Source organism: Lissotriton helveticus, chromosome 7 (genome assembly GCF_964261635.1).
Source record: "Lissotriton helveticus chromosome 7, aLisHel1.1, whole genome shotgun sequence".
Taxonomy (NCBI): Eukaryota; Metazoa; Chordata; class Amphibia; order Caudata; family Salamandridae; genus Lissotriton; species Lissotriton helveticus.
In genome coordinates, this window is record NC_136068.1 from 1,782,810,595 (window position 1) to 1,782,822,700 (window position 12,106).

Genomic DNA, 12,106 nt, shown 5'->3' on the forward strand with positions numbered 1-12,106 from the left:
GGAGCCTTGTGAGTGAACGCGCAACAGAAAGCAAAGCCACACTTCCTTGTTTCCTTTTTGACGCTGTAAACCTCATGGATATCTCTACAATGGATATTAACCAATTAACTCAAGTAGTGCGCAAACTAAATGAAGAAATGCAAGACCTATGCTTAGAGAATCAGTCACTCAGACAGGAGTTAGACAAAAGTAGGTCAAGGTTTACTACGTGAAGGGAGTGATCAGAAGGAGTGCGACCTATTTTAACTCCGCCTAAATTTGGCGCCCCTGCTTTTCAATCCCAGACCACGTCAGGACACACCTCTGACCAACCTGTGCAAGTCACAGTCGTTACTCCTAGTCCTATTCCTTTGGCAAATGCAGAGCAGTTTACAGGAGATAGCAATAGATATACTACATTTATGAGCCAATGCCAATTACACTTTATGTGTAAACCACAAATCTTCACCTCTGATGCGTCTAAAGTGGCCTTTATTATTTCTTATCTAGGAGAGGTGGCAGCAAACTGGGCTATGCCTCTTGTGGATAATAATTACCCTGTTTTACATAATCTGAATAACTTCAAGGCAGCCATGTCCGGTCTCTTTGCCAAACATGTTTTTCCTGCAAGCATCAGACAATGAGCTTTTGAATCTGCGTCAAGGTTCCAAGGATTTGATTACATATGTTACTAATGTCAATGGATTACTGGCGGAAACTCATTATCCGGAAGAAAAGAGGGTATCATTATTTTATCAAGGCCTTAGAGATGACTTAAAAGATTTGCTTGCTCATATTTTCAATCTACCTGATGATTTTACCGAGTTTCAAGATCTGGTGGTTAAGCTGGACCATAGATTAGGAGAACGTAAGAGCGAAAGACCAAGAGGTGATATTAGGAACCTACATTTTAAAACTGATCAAAAGGAGGTAGAAGATAAAAGTTCCAATGTCGCACCAATTCAGTATGGGGGGTAAAAGGGCCTTTGTCACACAAAGAAAAAGAACGACGATGAAATTGGAATTTCTGTTTGTATTGTGGAAAGTCTGGTCATTTCGCCAGAGATTGTCCAGCAAAATCAGTCAAAAAGAAGGCTTTAATGATAGCGACAGATCCCCTTCAGGTCTCGGAAAAATAATGTCCTTGGGGAATGAAGAGATCGATTCCCTGGGAAGTAATAGTGCAAAGATCTCACATTTTGCAGCCAGTGTAACAAATCGCATATCCAGACACTTCACAGTAAGAATAATCCTAATTTTGTCCACACAACTAAGACATAGTATTCCTGTACTTCTTGATTCAGGAGCCACTGGTAACTTCTTTGATTTAGAATTGGCTCGGAAACTGCAATTGACTCAAGTACCCAAGAAGGAGCCTGAACCAGTGCGGACTGTAGATGGTTCGACTCTATCCTCCGGTTTAATCAGATTTAACACCACACCTTTGTTGCTAGTTAAAGGTAATGGCCATACGGAATATACTGTATTTGATCTCATTGACACACCAGTAATTCTTGGAATCCCTAAGCTAGAACTCCATAATCCTAAAATTGATTAGGTGAAACGTACTGTGACCCTAGATTCAGCCCATTGTAAACTTCATTGCTACCAAGACATGAAAGATCCTGTCATGCCCCTTTTTTTGTGCCACATTAGCTCCTGAACTTTCTAACATCCCTAATGAGTATCGGGATTTCTCAGATGTTTTTGATCCAGTCAAGGCAACTAAATTACCACCTCACAGAATCTACGATTGTAGAATTGATCTAATCCCCGGGGCTCTGCTACCAGGTAATAGAATTTACGCATTGACGGAGCCAGAAAACCAATACCTGACATCTTACTTGGATGAGTTGCTTGAAATAGGTTTCATTCGTCATTCCACCTCGCCAGTCTCGTCTCTACTCTTTTTTGTGGCTATGAAGACAGGAGATTTGCGAGCCTGCATTGACTATCGCACGGTTAATAAGGTGACCATCAAAAATAGGTACCCATTACCTTTGATTCATGTACTACTAAACCAAGTAAAGGGTTCCAGTATTTACACCAAGTTATACTTACGCGGAGCTTATCACCTAATCCGTGTTAAGGAAAGTGATATATGGAAAACCACTTTCCGCACCATATTCGGCTTATTCGAATATACTGTGATGCCTTTTGGTCTTTGCAATGCCCCAGCGGTATTTCAATACTTCATTAATGAAGTTTTGCACGACCTGTTAGACATCTGCGTAATGGTATATATAGATGACATCTTAATCTATTCCAAGAATTCGGATGAACATTCGGAACATGTTCGATCAGTCCTACAAAGACTCGGAGATAATGCCCTCTTTGTGAAATTAGAAAAATGCGTCTTCAGTTCCTTTAGGGTGGAATTCTTAGGATACTGGTTATCTCTTGAGGGAATTACCATGGACCCTAAAAAGGTGGAAGCAATTTTGAATTGGCCTGCTCCAACTTCAGTCAAGGATATACAGAGGATTCTGGGCTTCGCAATTTTTTACAGATGTTTCATCTCTAAATTTTCTGGAATTGTTGTGCCTATCACACACTTACTACAGAAAGGAAAGAAACTGCATTGGAGTTCTGAGGCTCAATTAGCTTTCTCAACCTTAAAAAAGGCTTTCACCTCGGCACCTATTTTAGTACACCCAGATCCAGACAGACCATTTTTTTTAGAAGCCGACGCTTCGCAAACCGCTATGGGAGGTGTCTTAATGCAAAAAGATGATAGAATAGGGCATTTACATCCTATAGCCTTTTTCTCAAGAAAACTCTTACCTGCTGAGCAGAACTACACAATTGCTGAATGTGAGCTGTTAGCAATAAAAGCAGTTTTTTTCAGGAATGGAGACATCCTCTCCTGGGAGCAAAACACACCATAACTATCTTCTCTGATCATAAAAACGTATAATTTTATTCTACTGTAAAAGCTTTCACCCCCAGACAAATGAGTTGGTTGCAATTCTTTAATGAATTTGATTTGTGATCACTTATCGTCCAGGGGCAAAGCTATTATTGTCAGACACTCTTTCCCGTTTGGTTTGTGAGAAACAGAACAATCAAAGAAAAGAATCACAAAGTATCATTCCTGCTGAACAGGTGTGTGCTGAGACAAATTCAGAGGATTTCCTCAAGCTCGTTAAGAAAAAGGTAGAACTATTATACCAACAACAATGGCTCTCTAAGAAAAACAATTCAATTCATGAAGGGTTATTCCTTCACAAAAAGAAGATATTCATTCCAGAAAACAAATTGCGTCAACACATTATGAAGTGGAATCATGATCCAGCCACAGCAGCCCACCCTGAAATTAATAAAACTCTGGAATTATGCCAAAGACATTTTTGGTGGAAACACATGAACTTGGGCGTACAACGATATGTCATAACTTGTCCAGTATGTGCACGTCAGAAAGCATTGCACACTACCCCAAGGGACTATTACAACCAATGGCCATTCCCCCATTTCCCTGGAATACGGTCAGTTTAGATTTTGTCACAGACTTACCAAAATCCAATGGTTTTACTACTATTTTAGTGGTAGTAGATTTACTTTAAAAAATGGGGCATTTCATCCCCAAGCTTCCATCGGCAATTGAGTTTAGCAATATATTGTTGGCCAATATAGTTAAACTCCATGGACTTCCTAACAAAATTATTTCAGACAGGGGGCCCCAATTCTTTCAAAATTTTGGAAACACCTTAGTAGTCAGTTGGGAATTGAAATAGCGGTATCATCAGCCTTCCATCCTCAAACGGATGGTCAAACCGAAATGTAAATCAGTATTTAGAACAAAGCTTACGTTGTCTGACAACCTCTATGGCGTCTAACTGGGATGAATCACTACCTTTGGCAGAGTTCTCCTATAATAATACGGTACACTCAGCTTTAGGATGTTTACCCTTTTACTTTCTAACCGTCAACATCCACAATCTCTTTCTGTAACATTTCCAGATAGGGAACAAAGCATGCCTGCTGTCTCAGAAAGATTGGCAAAATTACTAACTTTTCAGGAAAACAAAGAACTTAGGTAAGAACAAACTAAAGATGAAATAATCAGCTGATAAACATAGATTGCCAACCCCACCCTACAAATGAGGAGATTTGGTTTGGTTATCAACCAAAAACATTCAAATAGAGGGGCCTAAAAAGTTAAAACCACGATTTATTGGACCATTTCCCATAGACAACATTTTAAATCCAGGTTCCATGAAATTGATTCTCCCTAAAGATTACTCAATCCATCCTGTTTTCCATGTTTCACTCCTGGAACCCTATGATCCTTCCACAAGACCTGAAAACCCTCCCCCTTCTATTGTAGTTGGGGACCAGGTTGAATATGAGAGAAACAGAATTCTGGATGCAAAGCGCACACAAGGTCATCTTTATTATTTGATTGACTGGAAAGGGTACAACCCATCTGAAAGATCTTTGGAACCTGAATCAAAAGTCCATGCTCCCCGACTAATTAAAGCATTTCATGCTCTTCTCAGGACAAACCTCGATCCATAAGATGGCCTTTGGGGGGGGGAGAACTGTCAAGGGGTCACATGCTGCTGTCATCTGAATTATGTATAAATTGGTAACATGCTCTAATAGTACCGATTATCTTGTGTTAACACCATGATTATGTTTACCTCTATTATAGCTCTACATGTTTCTGGCTATTTCATTATTTGAATAGTGTAACTGTATTGCTGGTTTTTCTCTGGTTTCTGGAACTCTCGTATGGGAGCATACATCCTAATCCCCTTGCGCACCAAAAGCTATAAAAGCTTTGCCTTGACACGCGGCGACGCTTCGCTTCGTGCCAAAGCGTCACCGTGAGCGTTCCTGAGCCCTGATCCAGACCCGTGAGTTTTGCCCGGTCCTGCCCTGCTCCTGCCCTGCATCCAGTGCTCCAGAGAGGCCCCGCTCCCCGCCCTTCCCCTTCGGCTTCTCTCCTCTCCTCCTCTTACCTTCATCACGATCTTCCGGAGTCCCTGGATGGTTCCTTCTTCTTTTTCCTCCGGCCCAGGTCAGCTTGGATATCCGTTTCCTGGAAGACAGAAGTAAGAACATTTTAAAACAGTTCATAATCATGGTAAAGCTGAGGGTTATGGTTACCCTCGAATCGAGTGTAAGAGACATTTCAACAAACATTTGCAAAGACAACTAAAAAACCAGTAAGCCTTGGCAAAGACAATTGTTGGAAAAACTAATCAAGCATTGCTAAAGACAATAAGGAGGCATTGTTAAAGACAATAAGGAAGCATTAGCAATCTCTTGAATTTAGTTCATTACAAGTTCACTCTGTACATTATAAGTGTATATTTGTCAATAAAAGCATTGTCAAAAGCAATTGTGTGAATCTAAAAAGAACAATATTGTGAATCCTAAGAACTCTAGATGTGATCAAAAGACAGAGGGTCTGAAATCATTCACCAGTTGAGATAAGGTGTTAAATTCCTCTTGTCATTATTAGGATATTTCTTTAGTTGTGTTTTTTTGTTTTTTTCTTTCTTTTTATATATCATTAAAGAATCCCCCAATTCAGCTTTCATCAATACAGCTGTCAGGTAGGACTTTTTCTAAAGAACAGTCACTTAACCAAGGCTAACTTACTAATTGGCTAACCTTATATTTAACTTGGTAACTGTTTAAAGACTCTGATTAACATGTTCTTGTCTTAATGTCTTTCAAGGCGCTCAAGGAAAAAGAATTACACTAACCAGAGTCGCCTTGACGATTGTAGAAGTGTTGGCCAAAAGTGACATGGTATGTAAAGTTTGGTTTAGAGTGTATGAGAAAACTAGCTTAGAATATTTTCATTGGAATTTACCAGGTGTAATTATTGTTGTTTAAAGAAAGAGTTTGTTGGCTGGTGAATCCATGTAAAGAAGCCCAGAACACTTCACCCAGAGACACTGCACCTGGAACCCCAAGGACCAGTGTTTTTTTTTTGTTTCTCTCTCCACTTCCCCTTTCCTTTTTGGATGAATCAGCGTAGTCACGTGTTCCATCCTTGCTATCTGATTGGTGCTCTGGCTAAACGGACACACACCGACTTTGGGACCCTCTGCCTTACCGGGGACCACCTCCTGAACCTGAGAGGATGCAAATTTTTGCCCGCAGCCGGTCTCCCCCACCGCCGTTGCACTCCACCACCTTGCACGGTCGCCGAAGGAGAGAGACCACAGTTCCCAGCACCACCTGCGGCTGATGCCACCCCCACGCCGAGGTCGCGCCAGGCAGCGTTTCAAAGGAGGGCAGGGTTGCGGCTGAGCGGGTGCTCTGGCTAAACGGACACACACCGACATTGGGACCCTATGCCTTACCGGGGACCACCTCCTGAACCTGAGAGGACGCAAACGTTTGCCGCAGCTGGTCTCTCACGCCGCCGTTGCACTCCACCACCTTAAACGGCCGCCGAAGGGGAGAGACCACAGTTCCCAGCACCACCTGCGGCTGACGCCGCACCCACGCCGAGGTCGCGCCAGGCGGCGCTTCAAAGGAGGGCAGGGTTCCCGCATCTAGGGATGCGCGCGGGCGAAGCCAGGCTAAGCCTGGGCAAAGGGCGGGCCATCTGTGGCCGTCCGGGGCTGACCAGGCTGGGCTGGGCCACCCCTTTTGGTCTTGCCGACTCGTCTCATTTGGATATTGATTGCGACTAAGAAGGTACTGTTATGCCCTTGATTAACCTGTGACCTCTGTGATGGGTAAAAATTCTCCGGTTGCTACAAGATCTAGCACTAGACATAAAAAATGTAATCCTACAACCCCATTACCAACTTTGACTGCCATTGATAGGATGCTTCAAACGAAAATTGGGGTGGTTGTAACAGCCATCGAAAGCACCGAGAGGCGTATGTCGCTTCTCCCAAACATGTGTTTGCCTCAAATTTATACCGATACCACTGTAACATTGGCAACTTCCACCGATTCCTTACTCCTGGATATGCAGAACTGCCCAGGGCAGAGAGTAATGATATTAGCCCACCACTACAATCCCAATTTCCAATATCGTCTTCTATAGCTAGCAGGCTGTCACAAACACCAACCCTACAGCCTGAAGACGTAATTGGAAATTCCCCCCTTTTATTGGATAGTTCCTCCTTGGGGATTGCAATCCAGGATACTGCTCGGAATATGCTAGCTAAACCATTGACTAATGAGGAAGCTAGCTATTTAAGTAAAACTGATCTAGTATTAGGCCATGTGATAACCTTAACAAACGAGGTGTCTCCTCCAATAAAGGCCAATAAGCAGCACCAAAATCCAGTTAACTTAGGAGTAGCTTCGAAAAAGAAAGAGGGAGAGGTTAAACAGAAAGGGGAGAAGCATAGAATGAGGAAAATGGTAGACTCTGTAAATATTGAAACAGGGCAACCTTTAGATAAAGTACTATCAGGATCTAACGGCCCTCAAGGGGGATGCACTTCAACCACTAGAGGTAAAAACCAAGGACCTTTTCAACCTGTCCAGAGAGAGGAAGTGGGGGTGTCTGTAGCTCATATTGAGCATATTGTTAAAACACTGATCCTTGCCCTCTTTGAAAGGGTAAAAGTAGTAAAAGAGAAATTGGATAGGTTAGAACAGCTAACCTTAGATAACTTCACCTCTTTAAAAAACATGATTAAACTTGAAGTTAGAGGGCGACCGATGAATTTGGTGACCCCTCCTTTGAATGTTGCAAACCCTTCAGGGGGTACAACTGGTATACCCACCATTCAGTTAACTAAGGCAGTAATCCAAAAAGATCAGACTACTAATATAAAAACGACCAAAGAAGCACCCCGAAGAGACCCCATTACCAAAAGGAAGACAAATAAAACCCCTAAAAAAGATTCCACTACAAACAAAAAGACCCCAGAAGTATCTGGCAAAACCGCGCCATGTCCTAAAACCAATATAAATAAAAGTGCATTGGATAAGACTCCCTGCCCAGAAGCCACACAAACACTTAATGATAATCGGGACAGTACCCAGACAGTTCCCTTGGCTTGGGTAGATTTACCGCCAGAGTCATTACCCTATGTGATTGTGCTCACTGGCGTCCCAGAATTAAAGAGTGGGAAATATGAATCTTATCAAAATCTAAAAAACAAGGTGACATTCTGGTTGCACAAAAATAGGCTGATCCCAAGGCACCTGAATGGTGAGGCATTGTTTGTAAGAAGGGCTAACTAGATAGGGAGGAGGCGGAAGGACATACAGGGTGACATAATAATTGTCAACTTTAAGGATAGTAATGTAGTGAGATTCATTTCTAATGAATACTGTTCTATTGACAGGGGGCCAATCCAAGCAAAAAATCTTACTTCTACAGAGTAAAGGCCACGCGACCATTTAGCAGCCAACACATTTTGGCAGATGATGAGATGCGAGGAGGTTTTTATGACCATCCAATGTCTTTTACAAAAAATCGTTTATGGACTGTTATGGGTTAGCAGGCGTTGATTGACTGGGAGCAACCAATGGAAAAAAGAGAGAAATTGCAATAGTCAATCCCTCTCCGAGAATGAGGCTAGTTGTAACGTAAGGGACTCAACTACTCGGCGCTGTAACTCAACGCCGATGGAAGAGTCAGTAAATGTTAACTCGCAAGTTTCGAGAAACAAAGGGCACTCAGTAATGGATAATAGACAAGGGCACGGAAAAGGAAGGGCTGATCTTGCCATAATATCTTGGAATATTGCTGGCATAAAGAAGAATATGCCAGACCCAGCATGGCACAATTATATTAATAATGGAGATCTTATCATGTTCCAGGAAACATGGGGATTAGATAATTTTTTTTAAGTTGGGTTTAGGTCATACCATATACCGGCATTAAATATTAATAAAGGTAGACCATCGGGCGAGTTATTAATTTGGGCAAGAATCACAACGGGCATTGTCTTTAAACAAATAGATGCTAACAGTCCTGATATCCTGGTCATAAAATCCCAAGAAATCAAAGGACGAGTAGTCTGTTTTATTAACGTCTATAACAGACCACATCCAGCAAACAAAGAATCAGAGACAATAGGCCAGTTAGATGGTATTATTTCTAGTTTAGGCCATAAAATTTGCTTGATTATAGGAGGAGACTTCAACAGGAAGTTTGAACCTGTAATGGGTCTAGAAGATATTTATGGGGAGGAAGATAATGCTAACTACATTCCCTCGATCGATGCAGTCCAGAGTATGGCCAGCACGAAAAGTACCCTGCAGCTGCTAAAAATGTCATTGCAACATGGCCTACGTGCCTGTAATGGGCGCTTACCATCAGACTGCCCAAGTAAACCCACCTTTAAAAGAGACCGCTGCACCAGTCATCTAGACTACATACTGGTCTCTGTGCCCTTATGGCCAATGCTTTTTGACCTGAAGGTGGACAATCGCAGCGAAAGCGATCACTTCCCACTTAAGTTAACTGTTTATAGTTCATTATTTGTACTCCCTATGGAGGAGTTCTCTGTGATAGTAACTTATCCGATGACCCCCTAGAATCTAACAACCGCAGGGCCTTAAAATGGCCTGCTGTTATGGACAATGTGAGTATCATTAAGAAAATCTATGATCTATACGTATCAATAATGTCCCCGTTAGTTGATACTAACATCGAGGGCCACCCTTTAATAGAGGTACATGGGAATCTGATGCCGCACCTTACTGAGATCCTCTCAAAAGATACCCAAAGACTGAGTTCTGGCGGAAATAGCTGCTCTAACAATGGGTCATGGTACAAGTGTGCCGCCAGCCTAAATCAGAGCTCATAAAAGCAGTAAAAGGGAACCAAATAAATATTATTAGGGATAAAAGAAAGGAGTATAAAAAAATTACTTGGCAAGCTAAAAAGGGATGGGATGAAAAGGTTTGGTCAGAACTAACTGTAGCATGTAAATTGAAAGACCAATCCTTGTTTTGGAAACTTGTTGCTGGGGGCACCAAAGATGGAATCCGATCGAGGGATAGATTCCTAGAGGAAAGTGTCTGGGTAAAACACTTCTCAACACTCTATTCGGGTGGCGAGGGTAATGACGAGTGGATACACGAAAATATAGACCCAGGCACTTGTGTTATACCCGTAGAATTTAGTTTGGCTGATACGATATCAGGTATTAAAGCAGTTAAACTGTGGAAAGCTTCTGGTCCAGATAGAATACCTGGTGATCTCTGGAAACACGAAAAAATGTTGTGGGCACCGTATATTAATTTACTTTGTAATGAAATTTTAAAAGGAGCCCCAATCCCGGAGACCTGGCGGGGCGCAGAAATTGTGACTATCTTCAAGAAGGGAGATAGATCTAATCCGTCACATTATAGACCAATCAGTCTAATTGACGAGCTCCAAAAAATATTCGCCCGCCAGCTTTTAAGTAAGTTGAGTACTTGGATCGAGGAAAATTCAATTTTTACCACATTTCAGGCAGGTTTTAGAGTTAGAATAAGTACCGTGGACCAGGTTTTTAGATTCATATGTTTAATCTGGAAATATATAAATATAAGGAAGTCACATGTATATGTAGCCTTCGTGGACCTCAGAGCGGCCTTTGATTTGGTCTCGAGGGGAAAACTATGGAAATCGCTAAAGGACATGGGTATCCCCGGGGACATTCTTTTTCAATTAATTAGGCTCCATGAGGGGAATTACGCAAGAGTTAGGTGGGGACCAAATGGGGAGTTAACAGAGAGAATAGACATAAAGAGAGGTGTCAGGCAAGGTTGTGTCATGGCGCCAACACTTTTCTCTCTTTATGTAAATGACATCCCTAACACTCTCTTGGGCTGCCAGCATGACTCTCCCAAGTTATGTGGTCAAGCCGTTCCGGCATTACTTTTCGCGGTTGACACGATTTTAATCTCTCAGACTCCCAAAGGCCTACAGAACTTGCTGAACAAATTTTGGTCCTACTGCTTGGATAAAAGTTTAGAAATAAATTCCTCAAAAACTAAGGTTATGGAGATTAATCCCCACAAAGGTTTTAAGAAAGTTTTTACGGTAAATAGTGACAAGATTGAACAAGTTCAAAATTTTAAATACCTGGGCATCACCCTCGATAGCAAAATGAATTGGTAAAATAGAAAAATCGAGGTTATTATTACTACAGAATCAGGCCTCTATAATTAGGAAACAGAAGAGTAGCTTTGGAAGAGCAGTTTCGCCTGCAATTGAGCTACTTAAATGTGAAGCTCAATCGGCTACCCTATATGGGGCAGAACTATGGGGCCATGCAGGAGGAGATGCTTTTTATGTACAAGAAAACAGTTTTTTTAGACAACTTTTATCTGTCCCTGGTTGTACCCCCTTAATACCCTTATTTCTGGATTTTGACATACGTCGCTCTGACGATTATGCTTCCCTTCGCCCGCTGTTATACTGGGTCCGCCTGTGGACCACTGACGAGTTAGTGGACTACAGGAATGGACTAAGGGAAATCATGCAAATAAAGAATACTACATGACTATCATGGTTAATTCATATTGTTTATGAATTGTATGTCAATTAATTGTTTTAAAATACTTATGAATTATAATAAATTTATGTTTTAATTTGATACATTAGTTTTGTCATAAATTTCTGACCAAAAGTATTTAGGCTGTCACTCGTCCATACAGTTATAACTCTTTAGAAAGTGATGAAATTGCATAGTGTCACTCGTTTGAGGTCTCTTATATGTGTGTAGGTGGTGGTTTTGCCATTAACAGATTACAACGGGTATTCCCTAACATCATCTTCCTTACGGGATTATTTGGGACATTTCTTTGCTTTTTTAGTTGTAACAAGGAACCCATAGAAAATGCCAAACATGATAAGTGTGAATTGTGTGACATGGGCACTTGGGAAGATGAGGCTCACATCCTGTTCCTTTGCCCTGTATACTTACAGGCAAGGAAAAAATGGATTACACCCATTTGTCTTCTTCAAGGATTTAGGAAAATAAATGACGGGGAAAGAATATTTAAGGGGGACACATCACAGACCATAGTTTTCAGTTTGAGCCGTTTCCTCCTTGCTGTGGCAATAATCAGAAAAAGACATGGCCTTCACATGTAAATGTAATTGTATCCCCAGGTTGTGTACTTTTTATTATATGTACTGGTCCTGAAAAATTAACTCATTGACTTGAAGTATGATGGTTGTGAACCACAATAA